Source organism: Schistocerca gregaria, chromosome 2 (genome assembly GCF_023897955.1).
Source record: "Schistocerca gregaria isolate iqSchGreg1 chromosome 2, iqSchGreg1.2, whole genome shotgun sequence".
Classification (NCBI taxonomy): domain Eukaryota; kingdom Metazoa; phylum Arthropoda; class Insecta; order Orthoptera; family Acrididae; genus Schistocerca; species Schistocerca gregaria.
The window spans coordinates 94921589-94942474 of record NC_064921.1 but is presented as its reverse complement, the minus strand read 5'-3'; the positions used below and the strand labels follow the sequence as shown (position 1 = coordinate 94942474).

The 20886-nt window shown below is 42.5% G+C and overlaps 1 pseudogene; it reads left to right on the top strand.

The window, feature by feature from the left end:
- The window catches only part of LOC126335647 (phosphate carrier protein, mitochondrial-like), a 72932-nt pseudogene extending 54451 nt beyond the window's left edge, over positions 1–18481 (top strand).
- The last annotated feature ends 2405 nt before the right edge of the window (positions 18482–20886 follow it).

Here is a 20886-nt window from a genome sequence, read left to right as displayed (position 1 = left end):
CCTAGCTTCCTTGTCACGTCCAAATTTCTGCATGCCACACCCCTCCCCGTAGAATGTTACTCTTAAGTTGATTACTGGATCTGGAGTACAAAGAAGAAATAGTTGCTTACATATGTGGTCGTTTACTTCTCTGTTTCTGGTATAGTATGTAGTAATGGTGTCTGGACGTCCGTCACTCGTGCAGTCGTCATAAATTTACTGCTTTCCGGGAAGTCCCTTATGGCGAACGTAAATAGTTATGGCCCTCCCATTCCAACAGCCCACATTTCTGGAACTATTTGCATTCTTTATGGCGTACCTATGCGAGGGTACTAATTACTCCTTAGGGAGACGTAACCTATAGGTCTTTACGCGAACCAGCGGTTACGACCGCAGTGTGCACTTCTGAGACGGAAGGCCCCTCCTATGGCACTACTTGCCGGTCGTCACCTGACTCGCATCTGGAATTTCATAAACGGTACATCAATGTAACTGGTTTGCTATTAATACGTAATATCAACTGTTACGTCAAGATACTCATACAGCTTGAAAACGTCTTGTATTATTGCCTACTATACAATTTGCAACGTTTCTCTTGGGCGGCAGCGTACAAAATGCGATAATAAATTCAAAACTAATCGCTCAAATCGCGGCTCACTTAGAGCCATCATAAAATATCAAGTATAGAAGGAAGGGTATTTGTTATCCGTATAGGTTATGCGATTTTTTAGCACATATTAACGCCTGGTGGTCTATAAAGTGAACCTTAACCGTGCAATCTAAGACAGTCGCACTAAACTGATGAAATCGGTTATCGTATCATTAGATCGCGTCCTCTCAACGATGCAATGGTGCAAATAAGGTTAACTAAGTCTCCACCGAACGAACATTCGAAATCATTCGAAGGATATCGATACGGTGTTATGAACTTCTTTCGCTACTGCTTCTGTAGAAACACCGGTATTCCTTCCACGGTTTGCCTTTTCATCCTTTCCTCTTCTTACTTTCTCTTCTTTTATCAAGCTATTCGCCTGAGATCTTCATTATCGTCTTCTTTTGCCTGATCGCTAATGACTCTCCATCCTGCTCCTATATCCTTGTCTGTCCTTGACCTCTGGTGTATTCGTCGGTGTGTATTTGCTTCTCCAATATTTTCCTTTCTCTTCCAAAAAGAATGTTTAAATGTGTATGATATCTTATGGGACTTAACTGCAAAGGTCATCAGTCCCTAAGCTTACACACTACTTAACCGCTACTTAACCCAAATTATCCTACAAAAACACACATCCATGTCCGAGGGAGGACTCGAACGTCTGCCGGGATCAGCCGCACAATCCATGACTGCTGCGCCTCTGACCGCTCGGCTAATCCATTCTCTTCCACCTCCCTAAATATCGACCAATTCTTTCCGAGTTCAACAAGCAAGTGCGTTCCATATTCAACAGTATCACATGTCCGCAGATCTTCCCCTTTTTCAGTCAGATAATTATCTTCATGTAGGGGAGAGTGCTGTACGCCGTGGGTAGTGTGAGTAGGAACACACGATGTGTTTACGTCGGTACCTCAGTTCAATGACTGACTTTAAAACCACACAAAGGAATTAATGTGTAGTAGTGACGTTATTTTCTACAAATTTACTGCTGTTGAACACGAGGTCGTGTTTTGCACATTTGTAAATATTTAGCGTTCTACACTTTGTGCTGTATAGTATACTAAAGTTATTTAGTGTATGGAATTTTTGAGTTACATGACTCTTCCCTGAATAGGAAATCTTCTGACTGGCTTAACGCCCCCCCCCCTCCTTTACCTCCTCTTCTGTGCCAATCTTTCCATCTTGGAGTGGTAATTGCAACGTACGTCAAAAATTATTTGTTCGACATTGTCCAATATCTGTCATCCTTCACAGTTTTTACCCTCTACAACTTCCTCTGGTACCACGACAGTTATTTCATCACGCTACACACGTCCTACCATCTTGTCAGTGTTTCCCATACATTCCGTTCTTCGCTTCGTCACTCCTTACCTCATAAAACTACACAATGTGATGAAAATTATCCAGAGACCTGACTGGAAATCACTTACAAGACCGTGGCGCCCTCCATCGGTAATGCTGGAATTTAATAAGGTGCTGACCCACTCATAGCCCTGATGGCAGCTTCCACTCTCCCAGGTATACGCTCAGTCAGCTGCTGGAAGGTTTCTTGTGGAATCGCACACCATTGTTCACGGAGTACTGCACTGAGGAGAGGAACTGATGTCGGTGGGTGAGGTCTGGTACAAAGTCGGAGTTTCAAAACATCTCAAAGGTGTACTGTAGGCTTCAGATCAGGACTCTGTGCAGGAAAGTCCACTGCAGGGATGTTATTATTGTGTACCCATTCCGCCATAGGCCGTGCATTATGAGCAGGTATCTTATTGTGTTGAAACATGCAGTCGCCATCTTCGAATTGCTATACAACAGTGGGGAGCAAGAACATGCTTAAAACATCAATGTAGACTTGTGCTGTGATAGTGTCACACAAAACAACAACGGGTACAAGCCCCCTCCATGAAAATCATGACCACACCATAACACCACTGCCACCGAATGTTACTGTTGGCACTACACACGCTGACAGATCACATTCACAGGGCATTCGCCATACCCACACCCTGCCATCGGATCGCCACATTGTGTACAGTGATTGGTCACTCCACACAAGGTTTTTCCACTGTTTAATCGTCCAATGTTTACGCTCCTCACACTAAGGGAAGCGTCGTTTGGCATTTACCGCCGTGATGTGTGCCTTATGTGCAGACGCTCGACCATGAAACTCAAGTTTTATCACCTCCAGCTTAACTGTCGTAGCACTTGCAGTGGATCCTGATACAGTTTGGATAGATGTCTGCTTATTAGACATTACGACACGTTTCAACAGTCGGCGGTCTCTGTCAATCAACAGACGCTGTCGGACTGTACGCGTTTGTGCAATTCGTGTCCCTTCACGTTTCCACTTCACTATCACATCGGAAACAGTGGACCTAGGTGATTTTTAGGAGCGTACAGACGTATGACACAAATGACAGTCAATCAGCTGACCACGTTCGAAGTCCGCGGGTTCCACGGAGTACCCCGTTCTGCTCTCCCACAATGTCTAATGACTACTGAGGTCGCTGATATGGAGTACCTGGCAGCAGGTGCCAGGACAATGCAACTAATGTGACAAACGTATGGTTTTGGTGGTGTCCGGATTCTTTTCATCACATCGTGTATCTCATTTTCAACATTCTTCTGCAGCACTACATCTCAAACGCTTGCATTCCCCTCTTTTCCGGTTTAACTGCATTCCAAGATTCACTACCATACAATGCTGTGCTCCTGACGTAAGTTCTCAGAAATACCTTCCACAGCCTAAAGCCTACCATTGACGTTACTAGACTTCTTTCAGCTAGGAATGCCTTCTTTGGCTGTGGTAGTCTGTTTCATATGTGCTCCTTGCATCGTCCGTCATGATTTGCTTCCAAAGTTGCTGAATACCTTAACTTTGTCTACTACGTGACCAATTTTGATATTCGTTTGTTGCTACTCTCAATTGTACTACTTCTGATTACTTTTACTGGTTTACTCTCAATCCATTTTCTGTACTGATAAGACTGTTCATTCCACTCATGAGAACCTGCAAACGTTATTCATTTTCACTGATGACAGCAATGTCATCAGCGAATCTTATCATTCCTAAACCGAAGTGTCATGTAACACTTCCTCAGACTTCTTTTCCATTCTTCTGTGTCTTACCTTTGTCAGAAACTTGAGTGCGTTAGCTGTTAAATGGATTGTGCCACAGTTCTCGCACTTATCTTCTCTTGCTATCTACGGAACTGATTAGATGATATTTTTGCGAAAGTCTGATGACACGTCTGAAATCTCATTGATTCTTCACACAAACCTAAATAACCGCCAATGATTTTAATATTCCGATTCAGTGTTATCTATACGTCTTGCCTTATTTAATCTCATGTCTTCCAAAGCTCCTTTAAATTCTGATTCCAATGCTCGATACACTATCTCTTCCATAACGACTCCAATTCCTTTTTCTATCACATCAACTGAAATTTATTGCCGAATGCCAATGAGACGTTTTGCTCTCCCATTCCGACTACCGAGGCCATGATCTCCTGAAACTTTTATTTTATTTCTTCCCTTCAACGGCATTCCAGTCCCCCTTTATTATTAGGTTTTCATCTCGCTTTAAATACTGGATAACCCGTTTCAAGTCCACATATACTTTTTCTGTCTCTTCATTTTCTGCTTGTGACGTCGTGATGTATCCCTGAACTGCTATTGTCGGCCTTGTTTTACTGTATTTTTTGATGAGAACAATCGTACCACTGCAATATTCACACTAAATCAGTCTCTGTCGTTACTTTCTATTCGTAACGAATCCTACTCCTGTAATACCATTTTCTGCTGCTTATCGTATTGTGCTATATTCGTCTGATCAGAAATCCTTATCTTCTTTCCTTTCCACATCACTGACCCCCACTATGGCTAGGCTGAGCCTTTACTTTTCTCTTTTCAGATTTTCTAGCTTCACCATCATGTACAAACTTCAGTCGTTCCACCCTCTGACTCATATCTAACGCCGACAGTTAAGGTACAATTTGTCGGTTGTGCACCATCTAGATGCTTGAAACAGGTCTTTTACCATGGAATATGTGATACTTGCAAATCAACTGAATTTCTTTAAAACGTAAATTTGTGTTGGTATTCAATAGCTTCTATTACGAAATCTATTTAACTTACAAATGGTTTTTGACAGTATGACTACTTAATTTGATCTCACTTACAGATTTTTGAAGAAGAAGAAGTAGAAGATTAATAATGTAATGGAGAGACTATTAAATACAGTATTTACTCCATTGCAGCGTTTCTAATTTTCAGTAAAATACTTGTTCCTAAGTGCACGGTCATGTTGCATCTTTGAATATGTTGTCACATTTGGGAAATCTTTAATGTTTTGTAGTAATTTTTGAGATTTCAGAAGAAGTCCACCACTCGTAAAAAGTGAGCATCATAATCTGAAAATGGAATAAGGAAACATATAATCTTGTTCCAAGATGCAACAAATTCTACTGCTCTACTATTCTTCCCCAGATCTTTGATATGTCCCACGTCGGTGGGGGCACGGCGAGAAAACAGGCCATATAAACAACGCAGAACAAGTTTATCAAAAAGAATATAGACAATTAGGACTTCTTGTAGTAAGTTATTGACAAAAACTGTTTGGACAGGTCGTGGTAATACCGCATTTGCAAAAGTTCTTCAGTGGATAGATGGCCTCAATAACGGACAAATTCTGAGTTCCCTTGAAGCGGAGCAATTTGAATGGAAGTCCTGCGCAACCTTCAGTGTAGAGGTCACCTCCTGGCAATGTCTGGTGGTTCAATGTTCAACGTTGACACCTAGTGACGTCGAAGCTTCCGATAGTGTCCTTAGCAAGAGCTCTTATTCGTGTGGTCGGCATCTGGCCCACAGGGTTCGAAGGAAAACACTGGCCGAGAGTGGCTTGGCACCGGAATTAAGCCCCTGACGCCGGCAGGATACAGCTGGATCTTTTTGCGGCCACATGAGCCACGGAAACAAGCAAATCCGCAAGGCCAGTGACCTTTGGTGGCGCCCCCGCTGCTACCTTTCGGCTCAGTGAGCACGTGCGGTCATCTGTTTATCTCTGCTAGTGGGGCCCTTGCTGGTTCGACGAGTAGGCCACCCGCATGTCGCTGGTGTAAGAGATGTTGCTGGTAAAACGGCGCATAAGTTACAGCCGTAGTGTCCATCTCTGACCACCTCTTTTAGGCTCTGAACACTATGGTCATCAGTCCCCTAGAACTTAGAACTACTTAAACCTAACTAACCATAGGACAGCACACAACACCCAGTCATCATGCCTCTTTTAGGGCCCAGTATTTTATTCAGTATGTTTCTTTCTCTAGATATTCTGCACCATGTCTTTCTAGACTCATCGTCGCAGCGAAATACAGTACCATAGTCCTCATCATGCCCTTGTAATGTCTGATCATTGTGTCTGTCATTATACTGTTTTTATTGTATATATCTCTAGTCTTACGAATGGTTGATCTCATATTCTTCAGCCTCTCTACTACTCCCTCACTGTACTAACTGTTCTTTTTCCGTTTATATATTCTCCCATGTATTTAAATTTGTCCACGTTACGCACAGTGCCTGATGGTGTTTTCCAATTACGTGTGGTATTCATTGTCTTTGTGTTGTTATAGGTTACACACTATTCAAAACCCTTGGCCAGTAGGGAGGCAGGGGTAGAGGGTGTATCAAGATGTGGAAGAGTCTCAGCCTGTGGCAGTGGAGGGTGCAGAGTGCAGTCGTCTGCAGGACGTCGTTCATGTAGGCACTAATGACAAATGTCGCTTGGGCTATGAGGTCGCCTTATTTTCGTGCTGGCGCCTGGTGGAAGTAGTAATGAGGTGTTCTATCGGAGTGTAGACAGACCTTACAATTTGCCGCATCGAGCCAACTATCGACCGGGGTCTTTCGATTTGGAGCCTAGTGTAGGGTCTCAACCAAAAGCTCTGTCGCTACCGTGACGTAGATTTCTGGATTTTGTTATGCAGCAGAGAATGTAACAATCTCCATGATAGGGCAAGGTCCGCAGCTCGTGGTCGTGCGGTAGCGTTCTCGCTTCCCGCGCCCGGGTTCCCGGGTTTGATTCCCGGCGGGGTCAGGGATTTTCTCTGCCTCGTGATGACTGGGTGTTGTGTGATGTCCTTAGGTTAGTTAGGTTTAAGTAATTCTAAGTTCTAGGGGACTGATGACCATAGATGTTAAGTCCCATAGTGCTCAGAGCCATTTGAACTATTTTTTGATAGGGTAGGCGTACACTGCTCAAGGTAACAGCTACTCACGTAGCAGAGGTCGAGTGCACGGAGTTTCTTTGGACTAAGCGATAGTTTGAGGCCCTCTTCCAAATGTCACCAGTCGATACCCAGGGAACGTAATATGACCGCGCACAAAAACAAGACATGAAGAGACTGAGAATGTCAATATTTTAACCGTAAATTTCCAAGGGAATCATAACAGAGTCCCTTAATTTAGCGCCCTGCGGGAAAGTTGTCGCGCTCAAAATGGTTCAAATGGCTCTGAGTACTATGGGACTTTATTTCTGAGGTCATCAGTCACCCAGAACTTAGAACTACTTAAACTTAACGAACCTTAGGACATCACACACACCCTTGCCCGGGGCAGGATTCGAACCGGCGACCGTAGCGGTCGCGCGGCTCCAGACTGTAGCGCCTAGAACCGCTCGGCCACCCTGGCCGACTGTCGCGCTCTAATTACACTCGAAATGGAAAGCTGGATGAAATCTGAAGTAGAAAGTGCTGAAGTATTAAACTAGGAACGGAACTCGTACATATGACAAAGACATGTTAGACGTCATAGAAGGGGGAGTGTTTAAAGCAAGCGACCATACAGCATCTACCGAGGCCGAAACTGAGCTTACTGAGAATTTATTTGGGCGCGAATAACGGGTCAACGTTAATTCAAGTTAATCATCAGACAATTTCACCAGGCACCCGATTTCACCGTAACAGGTCTGTATAATTCAAAGAAAGGCTATGCTCAGCCGTACGGGAGTATCCCAATGATGCTGTATCTACGGAAAGCAAAATGGGCCGCCTATGGATCCACCGCAAAAGATACGGACAGACATTTTTATGAGGTAGTTCTGAATACTTTCTCCGAAATCTATCTTGAGCAGCTGCTTCGACGACTTACAATGAAAATATTGAAGTTATTGTAGCTACAGGCAGGTCTGATCTTATCGAAACTGTCAGCACAGAAACAGAGATTAGCGATCATGGTATTACACCGAAGATGATTAGGAAAGTAAATAAATCAACCAAGAACACCAGGAGAGCATTTTTTTTCTAGAAAGGAGATGTTAGTACCCCACTTAGGCAATGAATGGACAACACTTACTTCCAATACGATAGACGCCGAGCAATAGTTGGTGCAGTTTAAACTGGTTGAAAATCGCTCTCTGGAGAAATATGTGTAGATTAAGTGGATTAAATAGGCACTAGAGGTACTGTGATTCAATAACAAAATTCGGAAAATGCAGGGAAAATAGAGAGTGTTGTGCTCTCAGTTCAAAAACGCTCGAAGAAATGTCGACAGGTAAAAGTTAACAGAGATTCGAATATTTAGAAAACTGTCGATGAACATAGCATTTAATGACTTCCACTGTCTGAAATTAAAGAAAGATTTTGTCTAGAACCCAAAATAAATCTGGCCCTACTTAAAATTGCTAAGCTGATCCATGGCTTCGTCAACCAGTCAGACGTGGCATCAGTAGACGGCGAAAATCAAAGCCGAAATTTTAAATTAAACGTTTAAAAAACATCATTCAGTAGGAGGACTGTACATACCATTTAGTATTTTATCCTTCTTTAGCATATGTAGTTCTATATATCGAAATAATAAAATAAATTTAATTTCTTTATCTGTTTCAGACACTTAATGGTGCCCGTCTTCAGAAGGTTACAGCTAACGCATTATTTACGAGTATTGGGAAAGTTTAAATTACTAGCACTTGCAACTGGCTGGAGAATGATTCTGCCGCCGCCAGAGTACATCTTGTGTAAGGACCGATAAGACAGGATGTGAGAAATTAGCGCTCGCACTGCAGCGTGTGGATGGTCAATTTTTCCTCGCTCTATTTCAGAGTGGAACAGAAAGGTACTGACTACAAGTGGTATGTCCGCCGTACGCTGCACCGTGAGTACGCATGTAGATGTAGATGAAGAATGCAGATATAAATACTCTTGTCAGTCAACATATTGGGAAGCAGACGAAAACAACTACAGACTGTTATGATGACAACGAACGAATCGTCGCCAATGTGAATGGCTGGTGTCCAATGCTAAATAGAAACATACAGATCTCTTCTTTGTATATACAGCAGGTTTGTCAGTGAAGTCGATAAGGAACTGGATGCATGGTCTGGGTCTGAAACGTCTAAAATCATCAGAAGTCGTGGGTAAAAAATAATACATTGTACTTGACTGGTGGTACAGGAGTCTTCATAGTCAGGAGGAATATAATTATAAACAGAGAGCTATAGAGGCATCACATAGGCCATACATTAGCTGAGGGCCTTGTTAGAGGTTACTTACTATCAGCTGAAGGCTATACTACTTTCCTACTTGACGTACCAAGCAAGAGTGGCCGAGCGCACCCTAGACACATGTTGCAAGCCGCGGAGCGGCCCTAGACTCGACTCGCGGGTCGTTCGATACTAGTAGGGAACGCGGTCGATAACTACAACCCCAAACAAGTGTGGTATCGAACATTGATACCACACAAACCATACACTCTTTCTCGCTTTTCGATTCATGTCACTAGTTCCACAGTTTACTTACAAATACAGTCGTGCAAGGTGAATAAATGTAAGTGAATGTGCTATGCTACAGTTATAGTGAGACTGAATAGTCCAATGAGCTTCGTGAATTAACTATTATGTGCGATTATGTGCCAAATTTGTAAATAGAATTTGATATTTCAATGCAATGCAGCTTAGCGTTTATGAACGTAGGTAATTGCAAACTCAATTTTAAAGTTTGCAGTTATTTTCATCAGAATGGTAAAAAAATTTCTGACGCTATTACCTGTCAATAATTCTTAGGAATATATAGGGGTTGTTATATAAGAATCAGCAAATTACACTGCGTGATTTTAGCTGACTGAAATTACAAAGACGGTACGTTGAAGGATAACAGCTTGCAAAAGAATCAGGCTTTAGGCAATTAGAATCTAAGGTGATAATTAGATTGGACCTCTGTCACCTATTCAGCTGGGTTAGTAACATGGACTAGCCGTTCTCTTTGCTGTTACACTGTAATTGGTATCCCTCATGTCACAATGAGTACCTCATGCATATAATTAATTGGCAGTGCATTTCAAGTATCTCCATCATGCTCGTTATGAATAAACTTAACATTTAACGTTTTGTTGTGTCGGAAAGAGAATGCCTCTAAAATTGTTCTGACATGACTCTCCTTAAGTGAACAGTATAACCTAATATATGACACTCCCTCCCCCTCCGAAAAATCGTTTTTTTGCGGGCGTCTTTTTGGAACGAACTGCCGTGCCCGAACCAACAATCAGAGAGTTAAAGTTCGTCTCAGCTTCACCCAGTGATTAAAAGAAATTGAACATTGCGCGAAGTTACTGAGAACAAATTGGAAATACTTTCATGTCAGTTCATTATTAACATAAGCCACATGATACAAAAATAATTTTTGCCACACTTCATACGTGAATGGAACAGGTAAAAACCCTAAAAATCGAACGTACCCTCTGTCATGCGCTTCACAGTGGTTTGCAGAGCACAGATGTAGATACTCCCTCGAGCACATCTAATTTCAGTGAACTATCGACGGGCCCCAATGACATCGACGTCTGAAATGTTCCGCGTGAGCAGTTTACACTTTTTTGGCTTCGGTATTAACAACCGCTTCAGCTGTATTTGGTCCTTTATTACTGTATCACTACCGGTTTCGTGGCGCTAAAAAGCCACGTCTTCAAGTCAACATGTGATTTAAACATTAGAGCCGAAAGGCTCAGAATCTGTTTTCCAAACTTTCGTTGTCTGCCAAGACGATACATCACTGAAATATATTATGTCATGTATTATAAACTGTTAGATACCAAGATAGTGGAGGGGTCCAAAACAAATCGCACAGTAGTCCGCTCTATAGGGTACAGCATAAAGGGGACGCGGCCACGTCCTCTGTCAGTTTCTTGTGTTGTTACACTCTGGTTACTTTATCGTTAATATAGTGCGACGTTTATCATTTTATATACAAAATCTTGAATATGTACTGTATTCTACCTCATTTGATCAACTTGGTGTCGTAATGGTGTGACGCCCCAATGATGAACACAGGCCTCCTGATGAAAGGAAACTAAACAGATCATCTCATTCAAGAATTATAATCCTGGCTGACGCACTGGCTAATCACACCAAACCCAACAAAAAGTCTGTTACTTCTATATGTCGAATGAAATGGAGCGACAGAACGAGATACAATCCATCCGGGACGACAATCGAACTCTGATAATAGAAGACGAAACCTCTCCAGGCCGCCAAGTACAATATTACTGTGCAGACAATAAATCGGGATTTCGAAAGTAAATGAACGAGTAAATAACCGCCAACAGAATGAATGTAATCAAATAATAACACCCTTGCTCGTAGTTTAGAATTGAAAGACGTCTATTTTCGCCTATAAAAACAATCTGTAATGGGATACCGAACAAGCAATACAGAACAAGCAACTAAGCCTTCAAGCCATACTCAAATAGAAACGCTATCAACAGGAAACTATTCCAAACATCTAAAAACCTATTCAGTTAAGCGCAAAGTGCAAAAGAGGAACAATATTTTGTGGTTTTATTTCGGATTACAATGCATCGTGTTATTGCCCACTCTTTTAGCTACAAAATCCTTTTTTCAACAATAATCTTCGTTCAATACCTTACTGAGAAGGCCCGTACACCCGGGTGGTACCACTCTCCTGGGCGACGTCGGAGTCAAAGACGTCTTGATGCATCAATCCCATCATCCACGTACTGCTTCTCGCGGAATCCATCCTTCATTGGGCCAAACCCATGGAAGTCGGAAGGTGCGAGGTCCCGGCTGTAGGATGGATAAGGAAGAACAGTCCAATGAAGTTTTGTGTATGCCTCTCGAGTGTGCGTATTTATTCTATGCCCTACGTTGTCATGGAGAAGGTAAAATTCGTTTGAGTTTTGTGACGACGAACAAGTCGTCTCTCCAGTTTCCTGCGAGCAGCACAACACATTTTGCAGGACTCATATCTGTGTGCGGCCGATCATCAAGCGGGAGGTGGCACAGGTTTGCGCGATCTTTCTGCGATGATGACACTCGCCTCTTCCAACGAGTCGCCGTTGTTTTGTTCTGTAGAAGGCCTTGGAGACATTCTGTCAGTGTTTGCGATGTTCTGAGTTTCCAGAAAAAGAAACTCAACAACAGTTCTTTGCTTGGAACGAAAATACATCACAGACGCCATTTTGAAGAGAACGCATACGGCTGCCACCTATCGGAACTATGCAGGAATATTCCACCATGTCGAACAACAAATTGCACATTTTTTTAAACCGAAATTGGGAGAGGAGAGAAAATGTTGCACTACTTATTCCACGGCCCTGATAAATACAGAATGGTAACAGCAAATACTTTTGACAAGTTACATATCAACAATAAATTTAACAGCAGTTTTCAAAGAAGTGCTCACAATAGAATATGTATGAGCTGATTTTCCAAAATTCTAAAGCTAATAAACGCTATCACGGAGAAAGGAGATAAAATTTCAGTTACTGTTTGAGATAATTACGCAAAAGATCATGATACGTGGATGATAGCAAACAGAAGTATAATCTACCGACCTCACTGGGGTTTTTTAAAGAAGATGTTAAGGAACAAGCTACGAAATAAGATTAACAATTTTTACATAATAATAAATTATGGATGATGCAAAATAAATTACACTATGAACTGAAATGACGAGTAACCCGACAGTTGCAATTAATCCAAATTTCCGATGACCATCGCAGTCTTGTCCCTTCAATCTCACAAACCAACCAATCCAAGTTTCGACGAAATGGTGATATACTTCCTTCAGCTTAAAACAGGTATTATCCCTTTCGCTCATTAATAATGTATACATGCAGGAGCTGATATTCGAGGAAGCCTACAGATTCTGTTTGATACAAGTTATTTCTTCCCAGAACGTTTGATTCTGATACACGTGAAATTCTTTCCCGAATTATCCAATCCGTTTCCGCTGATGGTGGACAGTGAATATTTTGTAACGGTACAAACCAAATTCATTATCGTCTAATCATGCTAAACAACATTGTCAATTGAAGACAAAGTCTGTAAACGAGTCTACAATCATGTTATGACACTCTATTTGTAAAGATCCGTTTCGAACACACAAATTTTACAATTCTCAATTACCGGTTTCGGCTACTGCCATCGTCAGATCATAAAATATTCTTACATACGTAGCTACATACTAAGTGCTCACTTACTATGCACCTACATTCGACGGTTGCCCATACAGTTTGCACCGCATTTTTTCCTTCAACAGTTCTTTATTAAACATAATGTGAATTACACACACACACACGAAAGAATGGTGTTTAATCTACACTATTTTTCCACGTCATCTCCATCCTGTTCTATGGCCTTCCTCCAGCGCGAAACGAGGGCGTGTCTGCCCTGTCGGTACCAGTCCTTCTCCCGGTGGCGGAGCCGGTGCTTCACTGGTCAAATCACCTTTTTATCGTCTTCAAAATATCTTCCACGAATGGCATCCTTTAATGGCGAATGACAACATCCGCTCGCTGCTACGTGTCAGGTGTGAGAGCCGTGGATGGTCTCCCCAACCCCGTTACAAATCGTAGAGTTCCGCCGAACCGCCTTCTGATAACCGCAGTCTCCGTGTCCAGCGACTAACTGTACTTCTGTCGACGGCAGATGCTCCATAGACTTTGCACCAGCAATTGCGAATATTTCCCTCAGGTTGTTTTTTTTTTTTTCTTTTTTTTTTTTTTTTTTTTTTTCGGTGAGACATTCAATAACAACACGTTGCTTGTAACACATGTCACCTACAAACGCCATTTTGAAACTGTTCTGCAGCTCGGTATGTGTCGGAAGTGACGGAAACTTTGTGCGCTCACTCAGGAGACTTTAAATAATACATACGTAATGTTTCGGATTCTTAGCGTTGTTTTCAGCAGAGAAAACAAAATGCGGTGCAATACTTTCTGGGCAACCCTCGTGTATAGATTTTGACTTTGATACTTACATTGGAATATTTTATGATCTGAAGATGGCAGTACCCGAAACCGTTAATTGTGAATTGTAAAACTAGTGTGATCAAAACGGACGTTAACAAATAAGTAACATTACTCTTACTCTTGATGCGACATCCGTATAGCTGGTAAGCAAGTGTGACCACACAACGCAAAGTACAAATTTTCTTCTGAATTGACTCGTTCGACGATATGAATATTTTAACAGAATGATATTTCGTTAACGTGCTGGTAGTTTTTCTATAACATTTCAACTGATATGGGTGTGAAGCATAATAAATAAGCTACCACAAAGTAATAAATTGGACAGATACCAGTAAAATCCGACCCCTCGCCTTAAATAATCGAACTCTCTTGTATTAAACATCTTATCTCTAGAACTATGTGCCATAGAGTGATATAATTTTGTGAGAAAATTCAATGCTATTTGTGGATGCTGCCTGCCATATGTGTTGCGAATAGAGGTAATAGTAAAGAATAAATAAATTAAAACGTCACGCCTAATGCGACAGTTTTGCTGCATGAACAGCGAGAATATGGTAACCATTAATGTTTCCATTTATCATTTTGCGTGGGAAGTAAGAGACAAAAAGTTTCGAACAGGTCTGAAATTACATTACTAGCCATTAAAATTGCTACACCACGAAGATGACTTGCTACAGACGCGAAATTTAACCGACAGGAAGTAGATGGTGTGATATGCAAATGATTAGGATCTCAAAGCATTTACACAAGGTTGGCACCGGTGGCGACAACTACAACGTGCTGACATGAGGAAAGTTTCCAACCGACTTCTCATACACAAACAGCAGTTCGCCGGCGTTGCCTGGTGAAACGTTGTTGTGATGCCTCTTGTAAGGAGGAGAAATGCGTACCATCACGTTTCCGACTTTGATAAAGGTCGGATTGTAGCCTAACGCGATTGAGGTTTATCGTATCGCGACATTGATGCTCGCGTTGGTCGTCATCGCCATACTGGCGTATCAGCCTGCGTGATGGTATGGGGTGCCATTGGTTACACGGCTCGGTCACCTCTTGTTCCCATTGACGGCACTTTGAACAGTGGACGTTACATTTCAGATTTGGTACGATCCGTGGCTCTTCCATTCATTCGATCCCTGCGAAACCGTACATTTCAGCAGGATAATGCACGACCGCATATTGCAGGTCCTGTACGGGCTTTTATGGATACAGAAAATGTGACTTCTTTTTCCTGGTGAGTAAACAAGAAGCCTTTTTTTTCTGGTGAGCGTTAGGGAGTTTCATTCTTAATCTGTCTGTATTTCTCCGTGCGGTAAGCAGATATTGTATATTCTCAATATAAGAAAATACTATAACTTAAGTTTAAAAGTTTTGCACTACAAGCTAGCTTGCAATTAAAGGAGTCCAAGTCAGTTATTGTCTTTTCTGTTATTGTTTTCACTGAGGCCAAAAAACTGCTGTCATGCGTAGTAAGAGACAGATGACCCAAAAGAAAGGCGCGAGTGGTATTTGGCCGTGAGCGATGGAAAATTAAAATTCTGGGAAGCGATCCAGAGACAGTTTAGTTTTGCGGCATAGGTGATGTTATAAAGAAAGCCTCTTTGACCTATAGCAAAGTATTTTCATTAGTTTCAATGTATATAGGGGTTGCGAGCAACGATAAAACACTCTCTTTAGTCAGAATTTCTAGTGGTGCTTTGTAATCTTCTGATTTGTTCTATAGTGCACTATATTGTACATTATTGAAAAAGGTTAAATTTATTCTCGAGAATGCAACCGGCTATTTTGGATGATTCCGTTCGTAGACTTTGAAGATAATGATTTCTTGAGCTAACGAGTAATTACAGGATTTTGGTTTTACCGTAAATGGAACAGATTCATTTCAGAACCAAACAAAATATTCTGGTAGAACAAATTCTAAACCGCTGTTGTATGAAAGGTGCATCTTTTATGGAGTGTCTGTCAAGTGTATACTATTAATTTCGAGTCGGAGCAGCACATTAATCTACGTGGGGCAAATACTAGTGTAGCTAGTCATAATTTTACACTGAAGTAGAGAGAGAACCGAACTTCACGAGATGTGTATGGAAATATAACCCATATTCTAGTAGTGGTGGTATAATATTCTTTCTGTAATTTGAATATTTGAGGGTGTAGGTGCCTCTAAGCTTGCGACGCTGAAGGCTGAATGAAATTTAAACTTAACCTTTTTGTAAGAAGTTTGCGGAGAGAAGATTGCTTCTCTTTTTAGCCACCACATAGACAGGACGATAAAGAAAGTTATTACTCGTGAGACAAGCATCAGAACACGTCTTTAATTACGCTGAACATGTCGCGAGAGTCTCAGCTTCGTTGATGATTTCAGGTTGATTGACTGATGATTGATTCAATGATGATTTTTGTCTCGGATACAGGTCTATTGGCCACTAGCATCCTGGAAACCGAATTGTTGATTTCATTTATTTACAAAAGTACTTCGTTCGCTTCATTGACGCAGTTCCTGTACAAAGCTTTTTGCGACGGCGGTTTTGGGGCGAAAGTGAGGGGAATCAAAGCATGTCTTTTATTATCACGATGACGCCAGCAGCGAAGTCGATGGCACACACACACAGACACACCCACACACACATACAGGGACCTGGCGCCAGCCATAAATCGCAGAGCTGCGCCCGCTGGCCTCAGGGTCTTTTGTGGAAACGAAAAAAGATGAGAAGGGGTGAGGCGGCGGTAAAAATACTCACCCACGTGGGTGCCGGCCGTGTGATCGCTTCATCCGGTCCGTCGGGCACGCCCCATGGTCACAGCGCGTGACGTCACCAACGGCGCCGCCGTCGACGTCGTCGCCTCCAGGGCATCGGACAGACCGCAGGGGAAAGCGCTCATTAAGGGCGAAGGGCCGCAGACGCCAGCCCTCCACACGCTAGTTGTCAATGGCCCTCTACACGTAAGCACCGGTACGTGCAGACGTGGATGAACTTATCATTACTGCGTTTCCTAATCATTTTAATGAGTTCACAGCGGTTCTGCTGTGCGATATTAGAAAGTCTTATTTAGGCCGCTAGGTGAAATATAGTCTACGACGCAGCGGCAGATCCACTCTGTTTACGTCATAGTAACAGAAGTACGGAAAAGAAAATACATTGTAAACGAAATCTACCAAATTTCCGTTACACGATAGACCACCCTCTTCTGGAGTACTTCTGAGCAGTGTGGGATCCGCATCAGATGGAGCTGACGGAGGACATCGAAAAAGTTCAAGGAAGGGCAGCTTGTTTCGAATTGTCACGAAATAGGGCAGAGAGTGCCACGGACATGATACGTGAATGGCGTGGGAATCAATAAAGCAAAGCCGTTTTTCGTTGCGACACGATCTTCTCTTGAAATTTCAGTCACCAACGTTCTCCTCCGACTGCGAAAACATTCTGTTGGAGGCCACCAACGTAGGGAAAAATGATCATCATGATCAGATATGAGAAATCAGATCTCGCACAAAAGGATTTAAGTGCTCGTTTTCCCCGAGCGCCGTTCTAGAGTGTAAAAGTAGAGAAAAAAGCTTGAAAGTATTCGATGAATTCCAGGCACTTAAGCGTGAACTTCAGAGTAATCATATAGATGTAGATGTAGTATTGTTTCAAGTAGCTAGTACCGAACGATAGCGCTCTATGCGAGAAAATTGGCACTCAAGTGAGTGCCATATTAATACAGCAATACAGACAGCTCTTAGTTCTTTCGTCTGCCGCACATGACATTTCGATCATAGAAACCATGTAACTATTCGATGTCTGATATCGCTGAAATTTCCTCCAGAAAGAGAGGAAATGCGGGCCTTCGTAACTCAGGGATCAAACTCGGTGGTAGTCGGAGACAGGGACCAGGATAAGCTACCTAGGTTTCAATGGGTACTAAGTTCCAAATAATGTTTCAATTTTTGCTAGAAGCTGTGGAGGGAAATTCCTTTGGGTTTCTTTTAGGAAGTGCGTCGTGCGTTATACCGTTGGCGTAAAACATGCAAGGAAGACTGCTGCGACATCTACAGAATTCCCTGTTAGTGTGTTGTGTGAATTTGGTTCACCAAAATATTTTGCATTGTATGGGCTTGGTGGACTCACACACAAAATGGCGGTTCCATTTCATCTGGTTAAATGTAGTATTCAGTTGAACCCCGCGAAATATAAATCGATCGATCATTAACGGTTTCCAGATGACGTTGAAAGAGAACGGAACGCAAGGTTTGGCTAAAGGAGGGACACCAATATTTATTGGATGTTCGATCCGAGGTCTTTGTAAATTTAGCTTCTATGACATTTTCGAAGTTTTGTATTCGGGAATTTTAAGAGACAGGAAACATGTTTAGGGCGCACATCACTTTGCCTTATTGTGTCAGATTCTGAACATCTTTCTGCCGATAGTGGAAGCTGTATGGGTTAGGATTCAAATTTAGCCACGATTTGTATCAACTTTGAGACAAACTATGCCTATAATGGACAGAAGGGAAAGATTAAATATCTTCTACAAAAGTGTCTTCCCGCTGTGTGGAGGAGACAGATTGTTTACACTGTGATGATGTTTACCTCTTTCGAAAGAACAACTGAAGCTTTGTGAGCCGTGGAGGTGTCAATTTATTTTATCTCTCTTTCTTCCCGGTACCTTCTTTCACTGGCACCCCGATAGGCAGCGCGAATTTACCTTGCAATTTTCGTAGACGATCTCTGTCCCAGAGAATCTGAAACAGGACAGCAGTGGACCGTGAGATGAGAAAGGGTAGGGGGGGGGGGGGGGCACAAGGTAAAGGTGTCAGGCGTGGATTTCCGCGCGCCACGGTTCCTTCGGACGTTAGTTCTGTTTCTGCCGATATCGACTTGTCGCCCGTTTGGGTAGTAGTAATCACATTGGTGTGCTCCTACGGCTTTCAGTGGATTTGCACTTCCCTGTTTGTTCACGGTGTGCAATCATGGACGCTTGCAGTTTTTCCCGGACTGTTTCCACGTATGCAGGAACCATTACTGGAAAATTTTGCGATCAGTACTGCTCGCGCTCTGATATCAATGCCCCTGCTGTTGGTGCCACGTGGAACACTGGAATATCCTAATTTATTGTGATTAATCTTAGCCGCAACCATGTTGTATCCTTGCACTGGTGTAAATTTTGGGTGTAAATTAGTGACTGTCCCTGCACTGGCGATAAAGTGTGCTTCTAAGACCTTCACTTGGTGTGGATTACCAACGCAGTAAGCTGTGCAGCACATTCAGATTCAGTGGTTTCCTAGCGGAACTTTGCCTCTTGTGTATGACAGTTTGCTCTAGTATTTAATCAATTTCTTAACTCAGTCTTATTAACTTAGTTGTGAGTCGTGTGGTATAATTCCTGTTCACTGTGTTTGAGACTTTTTTACATTATGTAAAGTTTGTAATTTTACCTTTCAGTTATTTTACGGGGAATTCCCTGTATTAATATGTATGTTTTGAAACTAGGTTGTAGATAGTTCCCAAGCCAGGCAAACACTGTTTGTAATTCCTAGTCACTAAGTATTCCGTTGAAGGAGCAAGCTTGATCGTTTACTTGTTCTGTTTGATTCAAGTAGGCACCTAGCCGTGCGATTTCCGAGGAAAGTTTACGTAAATTGTTTGTGGAGACATTAATTATCTTATTTTTGTACTTCGTGACCAGTTATATAAGTTCTACAGCCTTTGTTAAGTTTTTGGGAGTACTACTTCTTACCTTAAATTATGATGGGTTCAAATGGCTCTGAGCGCTATGGGACGTAATTTCTTCGGTCATCAGTCCCCTAGAACGTAGAACTACTTATACCTAACTAACCTATGGACATCACACACATCCATGCCCGAGGCAGGATTCGAACCTGTGACCGTATGATGCGTTTTTAGGGGTTATAGCCGTGATCCCTTAAAAAGGTGGCGATTGTTGTTTCTGCCATTGGCATTTCTGTAGCCTACACCTCACATATGTGGTGTTTGGTAGCATTGGCTGTTTGTCTTGTCAAATGCTGCCCCGAAATTTTGGCGGCTGTCGGCAGCGACGGCATGTTGCTGTTGTGCCCGTGCACGTGTCTTCCGGCTGAGTTTGAGGCGTGTCCGAGGAGGCTGCAGTGGAACCATTCACCTCGGCTGCTTCCCGTCTTCGAGTTAACTTTTGGCCTTCCCCTTCTTAAGGCTCTGATGTACTTGCTTCAAATTCTAAACACTCAGCCTAAAGTTCTACATTTGAGCGATATTGTAATTAAATTTTGAGGTAGTTCTTTTGCTTTATCAAATATTTTGTATATATACATAAGGGACTTTAAAAAAGAAACGAGACGGAGGCATAATTACAGAAACCAGAACCTGTATGTCAGAATTACTGACCCGGGCAGTTGAGACACTTCTCCCACTGTGACACAGTGATGCTTCCTCATAAAATTCCCAGGGCTATGATGTGAACCAGTTCCGCACGTACAGCTAGGGGTCGTCGTCCACACTAGTGCAGGAAAGATTATGCTGACGTTCTTCTTTGACCAAGATGGCCCCCTTCTGATTCACTTCCTGCAGGAACTTCCTGCAGGACGGGGCAAGAGTGAATGCCCAGCGTTACTCGCAAACCTTGACCATCCTCCACCAAGCGATCAAATCAATACGATCAGGCAATATCACCCGTAGGGCATTTTGCTCCACGACAATGCAAAGCCTCATACGTCAAACACAGCTGTGGCACTCCTGCATAAACTCAAATGGGAGGTTCTCGGCCACTCTCCAGACAGTCTGGAACTCTCTCCCCATGATTGCGCCATTCTTGTCCCCTTATAAAGGCTCTGAGGGGCCAACGATTTACTTCGCATGACGACATCCAGCTGTACGTGCGGAACAGGTTAACATCGCAGCCCCGGGAATTTTATGAGGCAGCTATCCACCGCCTTGTGTCACAGAGGGACAAGTGTGTCCACAGCCAGGATCAGTACTTATAACATACAAGTATTGGTTTTTGTAATTACGCCTCCAGCTCGTTTCTATTTG